The sequence below is a fragment of the Hermetia illucens genome, chromosome 3 (genome assembly GCF_905115235.1).
Source record: "Hermetia illucens chromosome 3, iHerIll2.2.curated.20191125, whole genome shotgun sequence".
NCBI lineage: Eukaryota > Metazoa > Arthropoda > Insecta > Diptera > Stratiomyidae > Hermetia > Hermetia illucens.
Genome location: NC_051851.1, coordinates 44,355,320 through 44,380,345, shown reverse-complemented (window position 1 = coordinate 44,380,345; position 25,026 = coordinate 44,355,320). Strand labels below are relative to the sequence as shown.

The 25,026-nt window shown below is 43.2% G+C and overlaps 1 protein-coding gene across 2 annotated transcripts in view; it reads left to right on the top strand.

Annotated features, from left to right (window-relative positions):
* The window catches only part of LOC119653007, a 53,354-nt gene that overhangs the window by 8,038 nt on the left and 20,290 nt on the right, over positions 1-25,026 (top strand). The window contains exon 1 of one of the 2 annotated variants that reach the window (XR_005249629.1): positions 6,262-7,224. The exons of the other annotated variant lie outside the window; for it this stretch is intronic. The gene's annotated coding sequence lies outside the window, so the exon portion shown is untranslated. Of the gene's footprint in view, positions 1-6,261; positions 7,225-25,026 lie in introns of those variants that run through there. 2 annotated transcript variants of the gene reach the window in all.

Genomic DNA, 25,026 nt, shown 5'->3' with positions numbered 1-25,026 from the left:
AAAAAAATAAATAAAGAAATCATGCAATAAAAGTAGAAGTTCGCACACCCCCTTTCTAGAGTCCTTGGTTCAGTTTACAAGAATTTATCCTATGTTAAGGGTGAATTTTCTCTGTCTTAAATATTGATGACTTTGCCTTTATAGCTTAGTTTAGTGGAGGAGTCACAGCTTCAACCACTCAGACCTTTGCTAGGCCCATTGTACTATCCCCGGAGATTGCCTATTCGTTGCCAACGGCATTCACAGGCTTTCGCAAATCTGAGAACATTTTCCAGACTTTCTGTGTACCTTCCGCTCTGTAAACGTAGATAACCCAACTGCTGACTACGTTCTTTAACAAGGATTCGCTTTAGCGTTCAGGTTGCCTCGTGAAAGTTGGTCCCGTCGCAAAAGCGTCTCTATGATGATCGTTTGGCTGACTCTCCTTCTCTCAAGAGCCGCAATGTCAGGGGATACCACCGTGATGTTGATGACCTCTTGCCTGACCACGTTGAAGCAAGTGGATTCATTACCCAAATTGAGGATCTTGAATTTAGTTCATACCAGATACTCCAGTAGTCTCGATCCTCTCGCGTTGATGCTGGAACTTCCCCAACATATGTGGGAGGCGTTAACAGCACATCCTGCTATTATTTCCATGCCTTTACTTTTGGCATATTGGTTAGCTCTGATGAATGTTCAACTGGGAACTTCGTCAACATCATAAGGAAAATAAGCAGAGGATCTCGTTATCTCCCTGTTGGCTTTTTATGGGCAATTCGATTGTTGTGGTATGGCCATCACATAGGTCGTTAACCAAGATAACTTGAATGTCTTTTGAAATCACCATGCAGGAGCCGGGCCTATCACTCCCATTGGAATACAGCAAGTCGGCATGTCGGGAGTTTAAGCCCCTAATTTTCCCACCAACAACCCATGCTTCTTATATGAGGTATATACATGTCTTGTAGCTATTGATCCGACGACTGATAAGTGCAGTCGCAGCTTCACAATGCTGCAAATTTTTCTGAGAAATATGACATCTCATCTACGGTTTAGATGTGGGCTGCACGTCCCCTTCGATGGTTTTAGGAGCCGACACTTGAAATGTGACGGTCCCAAGCCCGTAGTAGAGTAGTGAGGAAAGTTCCCGGCTTATCGGCTCTTCCTCCTCCTCCAATTTGTTCCAGGACCTCATTACGCTCCTCTGCTGTAAGCCAAAGAAAACACTTTCTAAAGGATGATAACTCGGAAACCCTCTTCAAGGTCAGTCGCGCACCCTCACTCATCGTTGAAGGAGGAGCAGTACTGTCTAAACCACTCGTTCGTACTTTCGTTTCGCAAAGTTTATCCGTAATATTTTACGGTATACACCTACCGACTCAAGGCGTAGCTTAATCCAGTCTGTCCTTACAGCTAGGAGGAGTTTTCTCTTAAGTTGCTAACACTGCTCTGTATCGTAAGCAGAAGGATTGGTGTCATCATACAAGACTCATCCATCGGCTTCGATAGTCTTGGCTGCAAATGAGGACTTAACTGTTGTCGGCCGAGCCTCCTTTGGAGCCAAACGAGCCAAAGAGTTGGGATCGTCAGAAGACTACTGCCGCTTTGGTTTGCCCTTATCCGCAGATGCCCCAGACAATCCTTTCCCTTCAACATTAGCACAATCCGGGGATCTGGGGATTGTGCTTTGCCCGGAGGCATTGTTTTGACCGAAGGTTGTTTACCCGGAGATTGTTTGCTGCCGAAAAGAGATGCTTACCCGTAGGTAAAACTTTAGCCTCAGCAGGTGGCACCGATTGGAGCCCGAAGTCAGGACTCCTGACAGAAAGCGACTGCTTCGACTCGTTCGTTAAAGATTGGGTCCCAATGCATTGCCCTTAAGTGAACAGGGTTTCCGTAAAGCCCCGATTTTTCGGGTTACCAGTTTGTAACCGAGTCCCCACGGGTCCCTAATCACCTCGTCGACCAGATCTTGCCAGCAGCAAGTTTTGCTCCTGTTTATTGCGCTGGGAGTCCTCTTTTGACTAATTTGTACTCCATCATTATGGTACATGCCTCCTTCCAGTCCCTGTCGCTATCAGATTCATAACTGAATTTACAAGAGTGTCAGCTGCAGCGCCACCAACCCCCAGGAGTATCCTCCAGCGCGGTCCCAGCTGTTCCAAAAGTTTCGACAAACCTCCCGGTGTTCACTTTCGCAACGTTCCATGCACAGAAAGAGCGCCGGGTGGTTTGTGTCCACCACTTCGAAGGCATTGTAGGCATTGAAGGCACCAGCGACATCAGTGACTCCGATGCGAAGGTTACGTCTAAAATGCTTCCCTCGCAGCCTGGGCGCGAAACGTTGGGATGGATGCGGTGTTAAGATCTACCAGTGCTGAGTGAGGCATACCCCATTCATGTGCCCTGGCATTGAACCCACCCCGTCTAGAATTCGCCTGATAAGTACTAGATCAGCTTTGATCTCCGCAGCGAACTGCGCTAGCCACTCGTGAGCAGTTGCACTCCGGTGCATATTGATTTATAGGATGCGAATCATGTTGACCGCGTCTTAGCTCTTTCCAGTTCTGCTCTGAAGACTGGACATCGTCCCGAGCCCACAGTGTGCCCAACATTCTAATCAGGCGCCCCACGGTGCCTGCATAGAACGCCGCTTTCCTTTTCATTGCAGATGTTCGCTTCATGGCCTGACTGACCACATTTACGACATGCTGCGTTCTGTCAGGTTCCCGACAAGTTGCAGACGTGTGCCCATTAATCCAGACATCTGTAACATCTGGTTGGGACGACCCGGATTCCTATCCTACACACTAGCCAATCAATTTTGATTTTTCTGCTGTTTAGAAGCTTCCTCGGGTATTGCTCGACAACTCAGTGAGTTGTGGGCCTCGGGAGTTTCTAGAGGTGATACCAATCCGGACATTAGTTCCCTCCGGACATTCGCGTTTGATGGCCTCTTCTAGCTCGTTCTTTTCTGTGCGGCAATCAAGGTCTCGGATTTAAAGAGAACATGTGGGTTTCAGGCTGGAAACAAAAGCTTGCTCTCCCAGAAGCCCCTTGACTGCTTCACAGAACATAACTTTATTTGTTGTTCTGGGACCTAGTTCGACTAGGACTTCACCACCTTTCGTTTTACGAATGGAAGACACTTCTGCTCCGCTACCTTCGGGTTTGATCTTGTAACGGATTTCACTGAGGACTTCCACAAAAGCTTTGTCTTCCCTCGGCTTAATAAACAGAACTTAGTCTCCCTACCTTTTCTTTTGGTGCTCCGTCTGTCTTGCCCGCCTTAATTTTAAGCAGAAGGTTTTCTGATGACGCGGCGTGTTATTATCTCTTGTCCCTCTTCGCCTTTTTCTTTTGAGCCCTGGAGAGTACCTGAGTGATATCTCCTTCAGATGCCTTTTCCTCCTTTCTTTTTTTCCCCAGTTCGGTCTGCAATGGACTGTCTGCGAATCGTTTGGCATTGCTAGTGTTGTCATCGGGAGGCACGGTTGTTTCTGCTTCCCGTGAATTCTTACTCTGCATGTCCGCCGATAGTATGAAATTACGTCCAGGAGCTCTCCAGCTCCATCAGCCCGTTTTCCACCCTTTTGCTGATATTTTTCTGGATCGACGTCACAAATTACATGCGCTTCACAACTGTCGCGCATTTCTTAATAAGCCTTTTCTCCTCAGCTTGCACCAGAGTAGTCGGCAGCCCTCCCACTACACCTATATTCGAAACCTGTTGGTTAGTTTCGGCAGCTTCCACTGTGCCTCTTTCCACAACTATAGTACTGCGTGGTACCGTCTGGGTTCCCGTCTCCGTTGCGAGTTCTCCTCTCCGTCTGCCCATTCCGATGCTTTGTTGGGTATTTCAGTCCTTGCTGTGTACTTCGTGCTGCGTATAAACGCAGCCAGCTCATTCTCTATTTCTACTAGCTCCTCGTTCGTTTTGTTTTTGTTCATTTGTTGTTTAAGTTGTTTACCAGTGCATCGTGTGCAAGGGAGCGGCCGCAATAATCAGGAACGGGTATACCCTCGAGGACAAAGCCCCTACCCCAGTTCCCTGAGGCCCCACCTACGATTAGCTGATCCCGGAACTCATGGACGGATCAGCGTTCGCTCGGGGCAACGCGGTCTACTAATAGGGGTTCAATGCATATACCAGACCAAGGACCCAAAGGGGCTGGCTCCTGATACACGCCACAACTACCACCTTGGCAGAGCTAGGCTCACATCACCCCATCCACGTCGACAAGGAGTGTGTCCCCTTTCTCGAGGCTACAACCTTGGACGCAGGTATTATGCCAGCTAGGGGGTCAGAATTACTTGCTCGGGCACACCGAGGACGCCATTCCCCGTATCGTAAGTGACCCGCTAACGATCGTTGATGACCCCTAAAGAGGGTAATCAATGACATGATCATTTTTGTAATGACTTTGACGCGTTTTCTTGTCTACTATCGCGGGATTTATCATTAAAGGGGATCAGGTAAGACTTATGGCACAACTCCGACTATATTTATCTCTATCTCTTTCTCTGATCTTAGCATTTTATTTATATTATGCTGTAGATAGAGCGAGGTATTTACCCTCAAACCCTCCTCCATTTTCTGGTCTTAGGACTTTCATGCTAACATGTAAACAAAATGGCGGAGTTTACTTATGTAAACCTGAATCATTAATATATACAAAGGTGACCCGTTTTCTGAACCACACTCGGGTTTGCCCTTTGCGAAGTTTGTTGCTGTTTCCTAGACAACTTTGGCAAAAATGGTTCTAAATGGAAGACAAATAATAGCACTACAATGTAAGTATGCTCAAGTCCTTCAAGTAAGATGAGTGACGCCGTTACTATTTCTGGATAGAACTGGCTATATTCCTCTCAACACTTCTATGTATGCACGAGTATATGTTTACTCGTTTCTCGAAGGATACCATACTTGAATCACCAAGCTCTCTGTATAGCTCCTGCATAGCTGATGATTTTAGAATAAGGAAAATACCGTTTGTCCTCCATTTTATCGGAGCAGGAAGTACCTCTGCCTCTTTACATACGGTACAGCAGTGCGCCATTCTTCCCTCATTTGTTAATATTGCAGAGTATCTTGTATCTGTAGTGTGGTAAGGTAGGCACCCTCTATTCATCTAATTGCGGTTTGGCTATGTACTCGTACCTCGAGGCCTAGTTGATTTTCATTTGAATTTCATTCTTTCTGAGAAACTATATAAGTTGCTAGGCAATTGCAAAATAATTTAATGACCACAAATGTTGGTATGATTGATTTCCTAGAAAATTTGCAGAGTATCCTTTAACCTTGAGTTTGTGGAGCTTTTATTCCAACCCCAATTTCAGTTTGTTTTGTCGTAATTGCTCATTTTCTTTATGTCTAGTGGCGGATTCTCTATAAAGTCCCGAGAGAGTCTATACTTTTTGCCCTGCTGAAAGGGTTCCTAGCTCTTTATCTGGTCTGGTGAGGTCTGAAAAAGCGAAGATTCAAAATAAAAAGCTGATATTAATCGATACAGTAGAATTGAAAGTAATGAATCCAAAAGAAGTTCTTCCTAGAATCCTTATGCGATCCACATACCCTTGTGGAGAATCTAATCTTTTTTGCATAACAGTTCGGAATGGATGGATTTTATTGTAATGCAGAAGATGCATGTACATATGTAAGCATACACCTACCATATATGTACATCATATGTAAGTATATATGTTTCTGCAGCTGTCCCTGGATGATAATAGGTGATCTGTGATTATTCAAGCTACGTATTTATGTATACATGTTGGCGATAGGCTATACTATGTGTGAGATGCTTATATTTCGACATATTGGCACGAGGCTTACATTTGGTTAGTAGGATGAAGGATTTTACATGGTGTTCCACTCACAGATCAGCATTCGAAGGTATGTAAGGACGCAGTTTCCGATAACACATATGGCGATATGTGCACAACCGTGTGGATACATAAATATATGTAATAAGCCTCAGCCGAATCTAGATATGCTGGAACAATCCCTGCTAAGTAGAATGTTCAATTCAGATCGACTTCAGCAATGTTGCACCCTGGGAACCTTTTGACCTTTATCGCGCCTGCAACCGAAATCCAGCACCCTTTGAAACGTCCACAGTATGTGAGTTTCCATCACTTATCTCCGTACATTCGTTTAGTTTTGTCACGTTCACATTCATTTTCAGTTTCATGAGTGAGCGCCCCATATATGAGCTTTTATCGAATAGTCCCGAAAGGTAGAAAATTTCCACATACGAGTGTACAGGTATATTATAGTATGCAAGAAAGCTCTCGTGATTTTCGTGATTTTCCACAGAGGCTGAACTCCGGGACGCCCACCGTCCCAATATTGGTTTTGTGTTGTTTCGCGATGGTATATGTGTGCAGATGAATGGCGTTGTGGAATCGCCATGACGAAGCCTAGAAGGCTTTTGCTTTTAAATTTAATGGAATTGAAATAGAACGGAGGCAAGCGCTCGAGCTTTTAGGGGATTCGGGGTTAAAGCGCCGTAACTACGGCGCACCACCGTACGAGAGGTCGTCCATTAGAACTTTCCCGTCGCAGCAAGAAACGAGACCTGCCTATATTCTGGTGGTGGTTACAGTTAAAACGCAGTCAAGGCTCTACACAGGTCCGCGGCCAGGAGTCATATTATTGCGAAATATTTTGAAATTTCAAGTTGCGTAGTCACTTGCCAGTGGAAAACAGGAACAACAGGGTGGAAATCAGTAATCGTCGTGTGAGAGTTTTCGCTTAGCTTTCGCGTAATCACCGCAATTCGCATCAGAGGGTGTAGTGTTTTTATTTACGTCAGCGGGTTTTTTTCTGTTCGCTGTTATGACTCTTGAATTGTTTATATTTTTTTTTTCTTAGTCGCCATTGGTTATTTTTTTCTATCGGTTTCAGTATGTTTCTCAAATTGGGTGAAAAATTGCACGAGATAGTTCCCCTATACAACAATATAAAAGGAATTCGAAACTAAACAAATAAATAAATAAGTGCGACGCAATGGAACTTCGTAGTTCAATTAAAAAAAAAGTCGAGATCTAATTCAATACGAAACTTTCATTTAATTGCGTTGTATCGAAGACGACCAAACGTGCAACTTTCGTTCGACGTTTCATTTTCGTTTTTCATACGAGGTGGTGATGCGATAGTTCAGTGAAAAACCAATTTCCCAAGGACGAGCAAGTGCTTCTTCATAGGATTGTGTATTTCGACACCACGTCAAGGGAAAGGTACGTTACTCTTTTTACTTGCTTATGTATATCATACACACTATGTACGTGCCTCTAATTAGATTTTGTCCAATTCTCAACCCCCGGATTTTTACAACCCCCTTCCCGGTGCTGGTCCCACCCACAGTGTACTCTGTCGTCGTTAGAAATCTAAAACACGCAATTAATCATCTCCAACTTATTATTCACGTGTTTGCTTCATGTGTTTCGCCGAACAGTAGAGAAAAAGACAGGAAAAATTCCAAGCAGGAAAAATGAGTTGAATTGAAAGCAATAATCACTGGCATTGGGTAATAACTAAAATTTGAAAATGGGAGTCCTGGGGTGCAAAACACGAATAGTTGTCAACATTTGCATATCTTCCTAGTTTATCGAAATCTTCAATCCAAACGGTGAAAAAGTGCATCAGTGAACCTAGGATTGAGAGAATATTTTGATCGCAATACGCCACCACCCCCTCCCTAACTACAGATAGTATAGATAGTTAGTACACGACTAGAATACTCGGGATAACTGCGCAACCTTGAAAATAGACCGAAACCCGACTGGGATGATGTGTTCAGTGTTCTGGTTGAGTGTGGGGGGAAAAACTACGTCGCAATTTTTCAGAGTACACAAGAAGAAGAAAATGTTGTGTATACTTACATGCATACATTGACAGGGTCTGGGCGCACGATTGCTCATTTCTTTTTGCTCATGACTCGATATCTGAAAAGGAAGAGGGACCCTCTCAAGTGAAAATCCGATCGCATGATGTAATTTCGAATTCAAATCCAACAAGTATAAGTACCATGCATATATTCATATGCTAAGAGTGTCATGTCGCAGGAAGTCCCCAATCCTCCCTACAATTATGTACTATAATTATTGCTTTTCGGCAGGTTTTTTAGCTGTTCTTAGTTGGTCTTATTGTTAATTTCCAATCTAGAATAGCTTTTGTTGTTATTGTCGTGGCTGATGATGATGATGATTTTCCTTTGTGGTGTTTCACAACACGTACGGGTATTTTATGTAACGCGCAAATCGCGAATATCATGTCATGTAATGGTAGATAATTGTGTAATTGTGGTGGCCAGTGAGTCGTCGATCCAAGTTTACACCCGAGAATGGCTGAAAGCCTTTACTGTAGTTTTCAATTCACATTAGACTGTTAAAAAAATAAATTAGGTTTGAAGAAATATGCAAATATACATCTATTCCCAATGATAGGAAGGGGGTGCCTTATTTATTATGAAACATTTCATCAGTTGTGAAACACTGAGATGTAAGATGAAAATATGTTAGTAAGGCTTGGCACATTCAATTCGAACATCGAAATCGTGCAGGATTCAAATGCGACTTCATACGTTTTTACTCGATGATCCCTGATATTCTTAATTCTAAATAGCGAATATGTTTTTATAGATTTTGAGAATTTTAATGAACCAGAGGGTCTAGAATTTCCTAAATTAACATTCAAGTTGACTATTGTTAACCATGACAGCAGAGCTTACGAACAAAAGCAAAAAAGTAACGCATTTCGTTGTTCAACTCTATTCTTCTGGTCAACAATAGTCAACTTCTGTGTTCATTTAGAACATTTTCAATTCCATGATTGTTTACAAATAGCACCCAACGTGGTATCCTTGAATAGGTAAATTTCACAGAAGTGAAACTTCGAAAAAACTCTGTCGGTTTCAGACGGATAGAGGTGACATCAGAGTCTCAATTTTGGTACCTGTTAGATTGCACGTACACTTAGATTACCTGATACCTTTATTGGTTGCAGCTTTACAGCTTGTTCCCTCTGGAACAAGTGCTCCTTCGCCTCATTCCAATTCTACCGTGTGAAGTATAGTTTCCTTTCGTTTCCTTCATTAGTATGTATCCCGCAGAACCTTATCATTGCTTCGTTTGTCTGGGGAGTTAAATTTTTTGAGGGATTGGCTTCCGGAAGTCTTTGCAAACATGGACCTTTGCGACTGAAGGTTGAAAGCTATTTTTCATACGAGCTTGGCGCTTTGTGAAAGAGCAATCCTTTCTCTTTCAGTATTTGAGGTTTTTAACATGTTTTCTTCCATGTTGGGAACAAGAGAGTGTTTGGCTTAGACTATAGAAATACTATTGTAGTTATGCACACCTCGTATCGGTAGATGAAAGTCCTAGGGGTTTAAGGTGAGTACCTGCCGGGTAGGCATAATCCCACGGCCCTCTTCGGACACGGATTAATGTTGGGACCACAATCAGAGCCCCGCCATGACTGGCACAGCGGTAATCGTTTATACTAAATGCAGGCTCAGCATTCATACCAGTGGATGCAAGGCCTATCTAACACCTATGCCGCAACTAAGGGGTACGGCACCCGAGTTGTACGGCGCAACTCTACGCTTGAGCTCCGAGGAACTCTGTTCGCATAACCACAACCACCATGAAATCCCACTAGGGGGCCAACCGCAAATAATAGGGCCGAGAACACATCCCCCAGGAATTCTCCTGGAGCATATGCTCTCAGAGGGCCATCCCAGTTCCTATGGTACCAGAAAACCTCCGGTGAGGCTTCGTGGCAAGAGCCATTTCAGATGAATCCCCTGCAGACTCTGGTCTGATCGCCCTCGAGTACGTGGTCACGGCACTCCCCAACGGGTTAACTGGAATCAGCTCGAACGTATCGGTAGATAAAAAAAACACGTTTTGTTTAACGAGAAAATAATTAATTTGAGTAAGGATCCCGCCAATGTTGTTATCGGGCGAATCTGATGCTTCGCGGACGCTTTTTGGATCGTCGCCCGGTTCGGCGAAAGCGTTCAGACTCGACACGGAGACCTATTTGGGCCGTCGCAGACATCGAGCTTGAAAGAGTGCTCCCGTCGCTCCAGGTCTTTAAAGGAGCTCTCATCTGGTGGATGCAGCTGCCTCCGAAAAGTATTCGCCCTAAAGAGGATCTGCGAACATGTCACGAGATCCCTGGGGTTGTCGACCTGCTGCGCCGTGTGTCGGGAAGGTTGAGTCGGACACAATCTCCCTGACAAGACGCGGCATGCTGAAGTCGCTTAACTCTTCTCTGGGTCGGCGGGGAATCACAGATTCTTCCCGTACACCATCTCCGCGGGGTTCGCGTGAACTCCTTTCGATTGGCTGTGCGAAGACCGAGGAGGATGAAAGGAAAGGACTCCGAGAAAAGAGAAGACTCAAACTGTATTCCCTGGTCCGTGATGACTACGGCTGGTACACTAAAGCGCAAGATCCATTCTCGACGGAGGGCCTCACTCTTTAGACCACCGCGTAACCCTGTCGATGATTGTGAGGCAATACTTGTACCTATACGAGTCTCGCAAAGAGCCAAAAATGTCGAGGTGGATGGTGTGGAAGTGCTTGGTCGACCCAAAGGATACGCCTACTTCCTTTCTCACGTGCTTGTTGATTTTACACTTCTGGCACGCGATGTACTATATGACCCAAGAGTTTATATCCTTGTTCATGGACGGCCAGAAATATTTTCCGGTGACTAGCCTAGTTCGTCGTCCTGAAGCCTGGGTACCCATGATCGTGTACAACCGAAGATAAGAAAATGTATTTGAAGTTTATCCTCAGGCTCTGAAGCTCTGCGTCGTCTTTATGAGCCTCTGCCATTACCGTATAATCGATCGTGGCGGGGACAGCAACCTCTGAGATTCGTGACAAAGCGTCCGCAATAACGTTGTCTTTTCCAGACACGTGTTGGATGCCGCAAACGCAACGGACATGTGTTCCGTGAACACAGTGGACTGCCATCAAGGGAAACATGAAATTATTTAATGGGGAGGTATGTGGCGAGTAACCCACACTCGTAGGCGCTGTATTACGTTGAGGTGGGTTGAGTTGTTTCGAAAAGAAGCTCAACGGTTGCCAGGTTCACCCGCTGGTAAAGATCGGTGCCTACTGCTTTGCTGAGGCATCGACGAACACGGATGCACTTCGTTGATCTGGATTGAGTTGTTGCGAAAAGAAGCTCAACGGTTACCAAGTTTAGTTCACCCGTTGGTAAAGAGCGGCGCCTACCGCTGTGTATGAAGCACCGACGAATACGGCTAGGGGTGGGGTTGCTGCTGTGTTGGCGGTAGTTCACTGCATCGGCAGCGGCGTTTACGCTGCCGGCGAAGCAGTCGGTGATCCATGTCTCCACTGTGCCGCCACTCCACGATAGCCGCTCATGATGTAACGTCCAAGATCCATTGATTTCCCCTCCCGTCCAGATGAATTCAGGCTTTTTTTATCTCTCTCTTTTATCGATTTCATTGAAAGAAGATTGAATTTTCGTGATCCCCTTTTCCAGTCTTTGAGAAAGCTTTCCAACAGACCACGATGAGAAGCAGCTCCCCTAGTACTATATTTTTGTGATGCATTTTATTAAAATTTACCCTTGGTGTCTTTTGTATAATTGGTAGCATTGATGTGACTTTTTGCCATCGATTTTAGGTTAGTTAGATAGTTCTTTAGCCTTTGTCCCGTTCAGAAATGAAATCAGCTCGTCTTGATCGATTGTGCCATTTTCCTCGGTTATAGTCTTGATCCAACATATCAAGCCATTATAGTTTCTACCGGCTTCTTAATCATTTCCCATCTGATTCGATCGCCAGACCAATCTCTTCAACACGAATTACACGTGCATACATTTGCAGGCGTCTTTCTGGCAAATTTTCCCGCGACCAATACAACACCATTTGGATTGCAGATACCCTCATTTTGGATGTGATTCTAGTGCATTACGCCACTGGTTCAAGCCACATCTTCGCCCCCATTACCGTGAAATTAGTTTTTTGTCTTTGATAGTCAGCCAACACTCAGAATCATTGAGGGCGACAGGACAAATGACACTGCGGTAAATTCAGGACTTGTGAGTTGATACGTCAATCTCAAAGAACACCAGATATGAAACGACTCTTAACCCAAGTTGCGCTGATGCGTGAAGCCATTCCATAATGTATTGCTATCATTGGCTGATAGTGTTGATCCAAGATATTTAAGTCGCTTAATTCTTGGCAGATCGTGCCACTTTTGGACAAGCTGCTTGAGATCAGTTTTGTTATGAAACACTACCAAAATATAATCTGTAGCAGTGTACTTCGGATGTCCTATGTGGCAGCGCCCATAACAAAAAGAAAGCGGTGCCGCGAGAGAGCACTTCCTTGATGAACACCAACAGATACATGAAGTGGTTCACTTCAAACTTTACGGTATATCGTGGAACTTTCTCTTCTAGTGTTTTAGCCTCTGTCTCGTTTACAATCAGGACGGGCTCGTCGTGATTGGTTGCGCCATTATTTTATTTTATCAAAGGCCTAATCTGGATGTAGCCGTGAGGCCTTCAAATCACTACCCAGCGTTATCAAGCCACCCTTGTTTTGACCAGCCTTTTGGTCGCTTACCATCGACTTCGGTGTTCAGACCAATCTTGGCAAGTGAATTCTCTTTAGCGTGATTTACATGACCATACCATCGAAGACGCCTCTCTGGCAATTTTTCAACAATCGATGCAACCCCATGTCGATCATGGATATCCTCGTTTCGAATGTGATCACGGTGTGTCACGCCACTTAACCAATGCAACATCTTTATCTCCATTACAGCAAGACGCCGCTTATTATCCTTTATAGTCGGCCAGAACGACAGGATGGACGACATTCTGATCAATTTTAGATTTGAGACGTCCATGGATATGTCGATCATAAAGAACACCAGTTGTGAAACGCTATTTCATCCGGGTTGCGTAAAGCAATTTCACAACGCAGTTCTCCATAGGCTGATAGCGTTGAACCGAGATATTCAAATGCTTAGTTCTGGGCAAGTCACTGCCATTGACAGTAAGTGTCTGTTTCATGTGGATCCGTCGTTAAAAATTCAGTTTTATTCACTTTTGGACAAGTTGAAAGCATTTTTGTTATTAGACACCAGGGAAACATCATCTGCATAAAGCAGTGTATAGGGTGCTGGACTTTGGATGTCCCCTGCGGCAGCGTACATAGGCTGTTTTTTTAGCGTGTTTCCTCGATATTGATAATGGACGATAATCGCGTGAGTGAGATCATTTCTTCTGTTTTCTCATAGGGCTTTGAAGTCAATGAAGATGAGAAAATGGCGGCGCTTAATGAGAATATACTTGATTTCCGTTTTACTATTCATCATCATCATCAACGGCGCAACAACCGGTATCCGGTCTAGGCCTGCCTCAATAAGGAACTCCAGATATCCCGGTTTTGCGCCGAGGATCACCAATTCGATATTGCTATTGCCACTATAAAAAATAAGTTAATGGGGTGTGCAACCCTGTAATTAATCATGTATTGCCAAGTACAAGATCGTCCGTGTCCGCAATGTCGATAATACTCTTGCCATGCCCAATAGGTGTTCCAAACTCTATTCCCCATGGCACTTGCGCAATCTGCTTTTTCACCTACATAACTGTTAAGGTCTCCCTGAATAACGACGTAATCGTCTGCAGGCACGTCACTGGTTTTTACGTCAAGCAATTAACAGAAGGCGTTTTTTCGGCACCTGTCTCTCGTAGGTATGCCATAAAAAACTTACAATTAGCTGGGATAATAGCGAGCTTCAGCCAGCCATCAAATCGCACTATTTTCTTAATGACATCACCGCAACTCTCAGAGGTGCCAATGACGATACCATATTGAGTGCGTGGGATAACAAAGTAAAGGAATTTATAGCCATTTTCACCGCGTTCGCCTCCGGCGTCACACTTTCAAGTTTCTTGTATAGCGCAAATATCAATTGAGGGTATCAAAGTTCAACGTACAGGCATAGATTTGTTTGGCTCGGACTAATCTTCTTACGTCCTGATGTCGTCCAATCGTCAAAATCCTTGCTCGTTTAGTTAGATAGTTCTAAATGTCAAAATGAGGTGAGCCCTTCATGTATGATCGATGATCAGATTTCAATTTTTGCACTCCAGATGAATCGATAAATCTTGAATCGCACTGTTACTGGCGATGCAAAGTGAATTTATTTTAAGAATATGAAGCGGGTTAACACAGGACAAATCTGGAAAATCCAAAATTTTCTTATTTTATTAAAAACGAATAGATCAGGTGTCCAGTTAGAGCACTATGTTTTCGCAATGAACGTTCGCGGTTGAAATCTCCTTGGTGGCAGAGGGATTATATTGATTCAGCTGTCTGGGGGGCTTCTTTTTGGTTTGTCTACACTCGCAGTATGCCTTTTTCTTGGAGATAATTTATACGTACTTGAGGAGTGACCTAAAAGGACGGAGTGTTTTTGCGCCGCTGAAGTGCTTGAAAAGACCCTAGGCGGCTATGCTTTAGGATTTATATACCTTGGAAGGAAAGTGTATTTCATAAAATCCTTCATAATGGTGTATTTCTAAGAACATCAAGATTTAAGATATGCAAAACCCAAAATAGGCAATTTTTTAAACCCCGAAAGTAGGTGACTGTCTCAACGAAGCTCGGGCGATCTTTTTGTTGCTGTGTCCAATTTACTGTACTTCTTCAAATCAATTGTTTGGCGACTGATCGCTTGCGGATATCATTGGACTCTCTCTTTGTAGCTAGTCACTAAACAACTCAGAAGAGTTCTTTTTCAAAGTGATCTAGAAAAATACCGGCTACGAAAGTGTGGCCCAATTTTTCCTTTTCGGACAGTCAAAGGGGTATCCAAATGTCGTGCTTCAGGGTGAGTCCCATCAATCCCGGAACGCGGTTGATCGATTAATGTTGAGGGACTCAACTACCTCTTCCATTGAAATAAATATATTGTTTGCTATAAACGTGTGCAGCACATCGTTATCGATGTTGCAAAGACGCTCGAAGCGAAGTTCATTTACGAGATTAAAATCATCACCATAAAACCCTTCTTTACAGTTCAAAATTCGACCGAGCCAAGCTTTATCTACCCAAACTTAAATGGCGGCTATGAGTATCATCTTTTCTATGATATGAAAAATTTCAAAATTTCATCAACACCATCTTTAAGAATAGGGCACAAAGTTTTGCACCTATCCAATGAAAGTGTAAAAACAAAAATCGGAAACCGGAAGTTTGGCGTTTCAGGTGTGAAAGGTTTTGTTGATTTTTAAGGTTTTGTATAAAACAAAATCTTATTAAAATCGGTTTACTGTTCGTCTGTCTTTCGCACCTATTATCTCAGAAACGGCTACTTTTACGAAATTGAGAAAAAGGTGGGAGCTGCGAATCCCACTGTATGCAATGGGTAGCTTAGTTCCACGTTGTGTTGAAAAGGGGTCCCCATACATGCAAAAGTGTGGTGCAAGTTTTTATTTTTTCACCGGATATAGTCGTGTAGGGTACCAAATGAAACGTCTCGATTAGTACTTTCCGAAATTCGGACTCCCGCATTTCCCCCCTTTGCAACCAATGTCACAACTAATATCTGGTTTGGAAAGTACGAATAGAGGCTTTCCATCTTATATCCTACATGATTTTACGTGTATAGAGGAAAAATAATGTCAGATAACACTATCCGAACACCTGGCGAATGATTTGTTGCTTTGTGTTAGGATGATCCTCCTAGTGCAAATCCCAAATCTACCAGGCCTCCTAAGACACTTGATTCTTTTAAATAACGTAAGAGGGAATGAAGCGCCAAAGGATACGATCTGGCTAACAAACAGCGAGCAAGCGGATTCATTTAAAAGGGGGTTTTTGGAATTTTTTTTTAGTGGGAAAATACAATTTGTATCTGAAACCAAAAAACTTCCTAATTTTACATTACTAGCTTATTTTCTAAGAATATGGACCCCAATGCGAGGGAAAATAAACAAAAAATCAAAAATTTTGCAGCTATTCGGACATTTTTTTTTTATTTTCAACGCTTTTTTTACAAATAATCCAGGAAAGGGGCATCCTTAAAAATATGATAATGTTCCAAACGTTAGTTCATATTATTGGAGATTTTATAAAAAATCATATCTCCCAATTTCGTAATAATCGGTGTATCATTTTGTGAGCTAGAATTCCCTCAAATGTTAAAAACAATATTTTGAGAAAAACTGGTTTGAAAAGGCGCCGTTATAGGGCCCATACACTGTCAAACAAATTGCGCAACGGAGCGATGCGCAACGTTGCGTTGTGCAATTGTATTATAATTCCCATACACTTAGTGAAATTTTGTTCAAACATTTGTTACAAGTTGGAAACGAAACGAAGCAACATGCCATGAAGATGGTATTGCATCTCTCTGTATTGTTATCGGGAGGGGTAGAATGGTGGGGGTGACCCCCTCTGTAGCCCCCCTTTCACATTGGGACGATAATTACTCGACCTTATTTTTGATACCCACCATTAGACGAAGGGAAGTTGGGAGAGAGGACATCCTTTATGACTGCGGGAATAGGGCTCAAAATTAAACCCTGATAATGTGGTTTTATCATTTAAGTGCTGATTGACGATCAAAATTCGCATTCTTTTTGGGTTTTGTTGTCAAACTCTGTCCTTGTGGTTGACATTAGCCAATTTTGGTGTCCATTTAAAATATCACGCACGTCTCTAGTTCACCACACAATAGATCCAAAAATATATCCTCTCTCGATTAGTGAAAATATCTTAGATAACGACAGTATAAACAATTAACAAAAGTTGATAGTCTAGGCAATTAAAACTTTAGAGACAGTAAATATTTACATTTATTATACCGATGAAATCAAAAAACACTGAAAAGCGCCAACGTGCCAATAAAGTACATGTGGTTATATGTATGTCAACAATTTCGGAAACTTGTTGCCACATTCAATGGCAGACTTAACTTTTTATCTAGTTGTAATCAGTGCTTTGTTGTTGTCACGTAGCGCCAGGTTATTTTACGGTCATTCTATTTGAGCATCACAGTATAAACAATAATTTAAGGAGGTCTAACTTTTTAGGTCCTTAGGGCATATTTCAATTTTTTATCCGCGCCAAGAACCATACAATGTTTAGGTGCGGGAACTTCCTTCTTTGCGCTACCTCTCAATCTGACGAAATGTGTTCATTTGTCTCTAGATGTTTTCTTAGCAAGACACCTCAAGAATGGACCGTACAAAAAATAAAGTAAGTCACATTTTCTCGTACATTTACATCTGTACACATCTACAATGAGACAAATTTTCTAATATTCGTTTTCTTCGCCACTTCGTCATAAGTGTAGTTCTCTTTCCTTCACTATCTTGCATGGGTGGTGAAGCATTATGAAGTATGGAGGATGGGATAGAGGTAAATACCAACAGATGCAAAGTCAGAAGTTGATGATTTTTCTAGGTGTCTAGGTCCTGGTGGTGTTTGACATTTCGTCCACTACTGCGTTAGACGCTGACTAAGGGAGATGGGAATCGGTTTTTATGATTCTTTTTAATGTACACAGTTTCACAACTACAAATAATTCAGTAAACTCCTAGGATCACTAAAGATTCTCCTATTTAATAGTTTGACCATCTTCATCATCAGTAAAGCTGTAAACGACAAGGCCAAGTCCTAGCATACACCATCGCTCCAAAAAGGGCAGGTATCTCGTCATCTCTATCCACAGATATTGCTTTTACATATTTTCCGTGGAGAATTTTCCGCATCTATTCTCATTAAGTAACCCACCTACCTCAATCTATTGGGCCAGATTTTATCCGGTATGCAATCACATATCTGTTAAAGATTTCGTTATTATGCAGACGTCAATATCGTCCACGTTCGTGTGGGTGGTCGAAGACTCCCCGGAAAATCTTACTCTGGGACTAGTAGTTCCCAATATGCTTGTTTATGATCCAAGTTTGGCAAGTATACATGAGGACGGGCAAGATCGTAGTACTATATAGTATAGGTTTGACCATACATTGAGACATTTTGAACTGACCTACTCCGGTGACCTACTCTGCTCAATGTCAAAGAAAGTTTCTTTAAGGCACGTGTTTCCTACACATAACATCAATTTCATCGACGAGGGGCAAAATTCCGGAATTAAAGAGGATGATACGACTTATGCTTACTCCTGAGTGCGGATAATTTTTTCTAATATCAGATTAAAGAGGATCGTCGAAAGTGCGTTTCCCTGTCACAGTCGGTTGAAGATCACCATCATCAACGGCGCAATTACGGGTATCCGGTATAAGGAGTTCCAGACATCCCGGTTTTGCACCGAAGTCCACCAATTCAATATCCCTAAAAACTGTCTGGCGTCCTGACTTACGCCATCCTTCCATTTCAGGCAGGGTCTGCCTCGTCTTCTTTTTCTACCATAGATATTGCCCTTATGGACTTTTCGGGCTGTATCATCCTCATCCCTATGGATTAAGTGACCCGTCCACCGCAGCCTATTGAGCCGGATTTTATCCACAAAATGACGATAATGGTATCGCTCATAGATTTCGTCGTAATGTAAGCTATGGAATCGTCCATCCACATGTAGGGGATGAAAAATTCTTCAGGATATGCTTCTCTCGAACACGGCCAAGAATTCGCAAATTTTCCTGCTCTTAGCAAATCAAGTCTCCGAAGAATACATGAGGACTGGCAAGACCATTGTCTTATACAGTAGAAACTTTGACCCTATTGTGAGACATTTCGAGCGGAACAGTTAGGGTCTGTTGGCTGCCAACAACCGTCCGTGGACTTTATCGTCATAGTTGTTATCGGTTGTGATTTTCAACCCTACCACCATATATTTATACTATATATATGGTATGTGCTATCATAGGTGACCTTAAAGTCGATGAGAAGATGGTGCAACTGATATCCATATTCCAACAATTTTTCCATCGCTTGCCGCAGAGAGAAAATCTGATCTGTTGCTGATTTGCCTTGAGTGAAGCCTCTTTGCTATGGGCTAATGATGTTCCCTTTGCCAGTTGTCAGGGATCGATTCGCTGTCCCCGATGTTCTGGTTGTTTAGTAGCTCATCGAAGTACTCAACTCATCGCTCTAATATGCCCATTCTTTCAGAAATCAGATTTCCCTCTTTGTCTCGGCAGGATGAGCATCGAGGTGTATAAGGCTTCATCCTGCTGACTTGTAGGTGGTGTCGTAATTCGAACTCGGAGCACTATGCCCACCAGGTAGTGGTCCGAGTCTATATTGGCCCCCTATATGTTCTAACATTCATCAAGGCTGAGAGGTGGTGGCGTTCAATCAACACGTAGTCAATTTGGTTGAAAGTAGTCCCATTTGGGGAAGCTCACGTATGTTTATGGACCGTTTTCCGCGCAAACCAGGTACTTCCAACAACCATTTCGTGCGATACTGCTAACTGAATAATCCGCAGTTCGGTATTATTGATATCCCCATGTAGCCGACCCTACCTGACTGTTGAAATCTCCAAGTATGATTTTGATATCGTACTTGGGACAGGCTTCGAGGGTCCGCTCAACTGCCTCGAAGAAGGTATCCTTCTCCGACTCTGCAATCTCCTATGTAGGGGCATTAACGTTAATGAGGCTTATATTTCTAAACTTGCTTCGCAAACGCAGAGTGTATAGCCTTTCGCTTATATTTTCAAAGCCGATAACAGCAGGTTTCATTTTTTGGCTGACTAAGAAACCTACTCCGAGCACATGGTTTACTGGATGGCCGCTATAATATATGATGTAGCGGCTCTTCTCGAGAAAACCGGTCCCTGTCCATTTCATCTCTTGCAACGCTGTTTCATCAGCTTTTTATTGGAACAGGGTGGAGGTGGAGATAGGGTTTGGTAGTAGAGCTGTTGGTGTTGGTTCAGCAGCCATTTCCCAGGTTTTATGCTCCATCGTGGGTACCGATCCACGTTTCGCGCTGGGGCCTATACTACCCTTTGACCGCCGTGAGGGGGGTATCAAATGAAAAGTCTGGGTTAATACTTCCGGAACCCAGTCTTAGTTTTGACATTTGCAGGAAAGGTGGGGGGTTGAAAGTGATCATTTTTTAACGGACCCATTCTCAGAAACTACCTAACCGGAAAATCTGAAAAAAATCAGGAGGCTGCCATTATATGGTGCCTAGGCTCCGAAAATTAATATTAGTACATTACTATAATTTATAGTAATTGGCAGGAAGAGCCCCCTTAAGTTCGTCCTACAATCATACCTGAAGTGTCTAGCTTCCGGTTTCCCGACTTGTTTGTATCTGTTGTAGGTTAAGGTCTTCACATTTGCTAATAATATAATAAAAGCCGAGTGTGAAGCGTATGAGGTTGACTATTATCAATGTGGTGCTTTCCAGCAAATTATTTATTTAAATGACTTTCTAAAAAATAGAGGGCAGTGGGATTTTTAACTATGTACACACGGAACTGTTATGCACTCATCGCTCCCCACATAGACAAACACGAAGCCTTTTATACCTGAAGTGTCAAGCTTCCGGTTTCCCGACTTGTTTAATATTCTTTTATGAAAGGGATGGCTTCTTTCCCAATGGAGAAGATTTCAGACTGTTTGAGGATGAACTGTAACTAGACCTTTGTTCTCCAAATTCGGTGCAATAGATACTGCAGTTGTCTTCGAATTGTTTCTTATGCGCCGCAAAATTTGTCTTTTTGTTTGTTCCGACTGAATTTTCGCAGACCGGCCACTACCTGTTTTGCAATAAACGGATCAACTTTATTTAAAATTTGTTATGACGTAATACGCAGTGGGCTTTGACTAGGTATTTCCCGTACACCGTTATTATTACTGAAATATTTGTTTTTTTTAGAGATGTTTCTGTCCAACATAAAGTAATAAAAATAATAATCATCATCAACGGCGCAACAGCCGGTATCCGGTCTAGGCCTGCCTTAATAAGGAACTCCAGACACTCCAGTTTCTACCATAGATACTGCCCTTATAGAGTTTCCGGGCTGGATCATCCTCATCCATACGGATTAAGTGACCCGCCCACTGCAACCTGTTGAGCCGGATTTTATCCACAACCAGATGGTCGTGGAATCGCTCATAGATTTCGTCGTTATGTAGGCTACGGAATCGTCCATCCTTATGTAGAGAGCCAAAAATTCTTCGGAGGATTCTTCGAGCCTTCGAGGAATACATGAGGCAAGATCATAGTCTTGTACAGTAAGAGCTTTGACCCTATGGTGAGATGTTTTGAACGGAACATTTTTTGTAACCTGAAATAAGCTCTGTTGGCTGCCAACAACCATGCGCGGATTTCATCGTCATAGCTGTTATCGGTTGTGATCTTCGACCCAAGATAGGAGAAATTTTTAACAGTTTCAAAGTTGCAGTCTCCTATCTTCATTGTTTTCGTTTGACCAGTGCGATTCGACGTTGTTCGTTCTGTTGGTTTCGACGCTGACGATGCCACCATGTACTTCGTCTTACTTTCATTAATATGCAGCCCAAGATCTGGCGCCGCCTGCTCGATCTGGATGAAGGCAGTCTGTACATCTCGGGTTGTTCTTCCCATAATGTCGATATCGTCAGCGTAGGCCAGTAGTTGAGTGGACTTGAAAAGGATGGTGCCTCTCGCATTTACATGGGCATCGCGAATCGCTTTTTAATCAAAACTGGCAAAAAAATTTTAACAATCGCAATTTAGATATTGCCAATTCAAGGCGAAATAAATGATTCTTCGAATTTGCAAAATTTTTATCTCCGAATAAACTCCACTTTTTATTTTTCTTTTTTACAATTCAGGAAATAATATGTTTAATTTAAATACATCACACGACTGCCTGCACTCTACAACTTCCTCCAGGGCCAGGTTAAAGAGGACGCATGATAGGCCATCCCCTTGTCGTAGACCGTTGTTGATGTTGAATGGTCTCGAGAGTGATCCTGCTGCTTTTATCTGGCCTCGCATATTGGACAGGATCAGCCTAGTCAGTCTTATCAATTTCGTCGGGATACCGAATTCTCTCATGCCCGTGTATAGTTTTACCCTGGCTATGCTATCATAGACGGCTTTAAAGTCGATGAAAAGATGGTGCTGATTTGCCTGGAGTGAAGTCTCTTTGGTATGGGCCAATGATATTTTGGGCGTATAGGGCTATCCGGCCTAGCAAGATAGTGGAGAATATCTTATAGATGGTACTCAGCAACGTGATACCTCTATAATTGCTGCACTGCGTGATATCCACCTTTCTTATGTATGAGACAGATAATACCTCTTTACCAGTCGTCAGGCATTGATTCGCTGTGCCATACTTGGAGCATCAGTCGAGGAACCACTTGGTGTAATTGGTTGCCTCCATATTTAACCAATTCGGCTGTAAATGTGTCGGCTCCTGGCGACTTATGATTTTTACGCCGATGAATTGCACGGACTGTTTCTCCTAAACTTGGTGGTGGCAGTATTTGTCCGTCGTCTTCAGTTGGCGGGACCTCCAACTCGCCGATGTTCTGGTTGTTCAGTAGCTCATCAAAGAACTCAACCCATCCCTCGAATATGCCCATTCTGTCGGAAATCAGATTTCCCTCTTTGTCTCGGCAGGATGAGCATCGAGGTGTATAAGGTTACATCCTGCTGACTTGTTCGTAAAACTTCCGTGCATGGTGCGGTCGCTCTCTGTATGTTTTTACTTCACAGACTTGTTGGTTCTACCAGGCTTCCTTTTTCCGTTTGTGAAGTCGCTTCTCCGCTCGACGGAGTTCGTGATAAGTCTGCGCGTGCCCATGTTCTTTGAGAATGCAACATTACACGGTATGCAGCATTCTTCCGTTCTGTAGCTAGCTTACAATCATCGTCAAACCAGTTGTTCCAACTTTTCTTGCGGCTGGGGCCAAGTTTCTTTGTGGCCGTATCCATGATAACGTTCTTCAGGTGGTTGTGAAAATTATTTGTTGGTCTTTTACCTGCAGGATCTCTGTTGACTGCGGTTATTATGGCATCCATTTCGCGGTTATAGGTGTTACGGATGGCTTCGGTATTCACTCTCACCTGATTGTCAGAGGGGATTGGCAACGATAAGGCAACGAGATAGTGATCCGAGTCTATATTGGCCCCTCTATATGTTCTGGCATTCATCAAGGCTGAAAGGTGGCGGCGTTCAATTAACACGTAGTCAATTTGGTTGAAAGTGGTCCCGTCTGGAGAGGCCCACGTATGTTTGTGGACCGCTTTCCGCGCAAACCAGGTACTTCCAACAACCATTTCGTGTGATACTGCTAACTGAATAATCCGCAGTCCGGTATCATTGGTATCCCTCTGTAAGCTATGGGAGCCACCATATCGCCTGAATACGGGCTCCTTCCCTACTTGACTGTTGAAATCTCCAAATGTGATTTTGATATCATACTTGGGACAGGCTTGGAGGGTCCGCTCAACTGCCTCGTAGAAGGTATCCTTCTCCGACTCTGTAAGGGCGCGAACGTTTATGAGGCTTATATTTCTCAACTTGCCTCGGAAACGCACAGTGCATAGCCTTTCGCTTATATTTTCAAAGCCGATAACAGCAGGTTTCATTTTTTAGCTGACTAAGAAACCTACGTCGTACGGAAGGTCGCGGTTCAAATCTCACTGGTGACAGTGGAATTTGTATCGTGATTTGACGTCGGATACCAGTCGACTCAGCTGTGAATGAGTACCTGAGTCAAATCAGGGTAATAATCTCGGGCGAGCGCAATGCTGACCACATTGCCTCCTAGTGTACCGTTACGGTCTTGAATGAAGTGCTCTAACACACTTCAAGGCCCTGATCCAACATGGATTGTTGCGCCAACGATTATTATTATTAAGAAACCTATTCCGAGCACTTGGTTTACTGGATGACCGCTATAATATATGGTGTAGTGGCTCTTCTCCAGGAAACCGGTCCCTATCCATCGCATCTCTTGCAACGCTGTTATATCAGCCCTATATTGGGACAGGGTATCGGCTAGCTGCTCATCAGCTTCATCTCTGTACAGGGAGCGCACATTCCATGAGAAAATGCGCAAATCGTTAATCCGTTGTCGTTGCCGGGTTTGTCGTTGTAAAATCCATCCTGTCCGAGGCTCCTTGTGTGGCTTCGTAGCATCGGTTGTCCGTGTAGGGTTGGCAGCCCTACGCAACCCCCAACCTGGAGGATCAGTTGGTACATTTTGTCCCGTTTTTTGGCGCGGGAGACTTGCCTTCATCCTTTTCCGTCTACATTTTTTCATGAAGAAAGAACTCCCAGCGATCACCACGTGGAGGTGGAGATAGGGTTTGGTAGTAGAGCTGTTGGTATTGGTTCAGCAGGCGTTTCCCAAGTTTTATACTCCATCGTGGGTACCAATCCACGTTTTCTCTTTCATAACTCATTTAAAAATATCAGCTGGTTTTTGAGATATTTGACTTCAAAGTGTATTGCCCAACTTTTAATTGGTTGACTCTATGTATATAAAAATAATGGAATTGTGTCGTCCAACCTGGGGTTCTATTACTGATTGTAATTATAGCATCTGTGAGAAACAAAAATGAGTCAAAAGTGATTTTAGTTCGGATGCGGATAAGATTAAACCCAAACATTTAACATATCTTTCTGCTGAAGTATCTTTTAATGCCATTCCTAACGTTGACTTTGGACTGTAATTATCTTGAACCCAACATACTTACCATTTTTCCGCACTGTGTGGCAATATTCTGTACAGATCAATTGCACATATTACCTAACGCCAGATAAATTTACAGCTCGTGGCTGCATTATGTACACCTGGGAAATAAAAGCAGCGCATCCACAAACGAAATACAAGTTTTGTGCACCTTTCTCTTTTCGGCACGTGTATCTACCGACCGCAGCGAACTACCCGTACACTTGTCTTTTAGTCTAGATATACTACATCCAAATATATAAAATTACTTCTCGACATGTACGAACAAATGCAATATACGTGCATGTGCTTAAAACTTATATTCGCGCAAGCATACTGCCATTTTCAATGTATCTATATTGCATGTT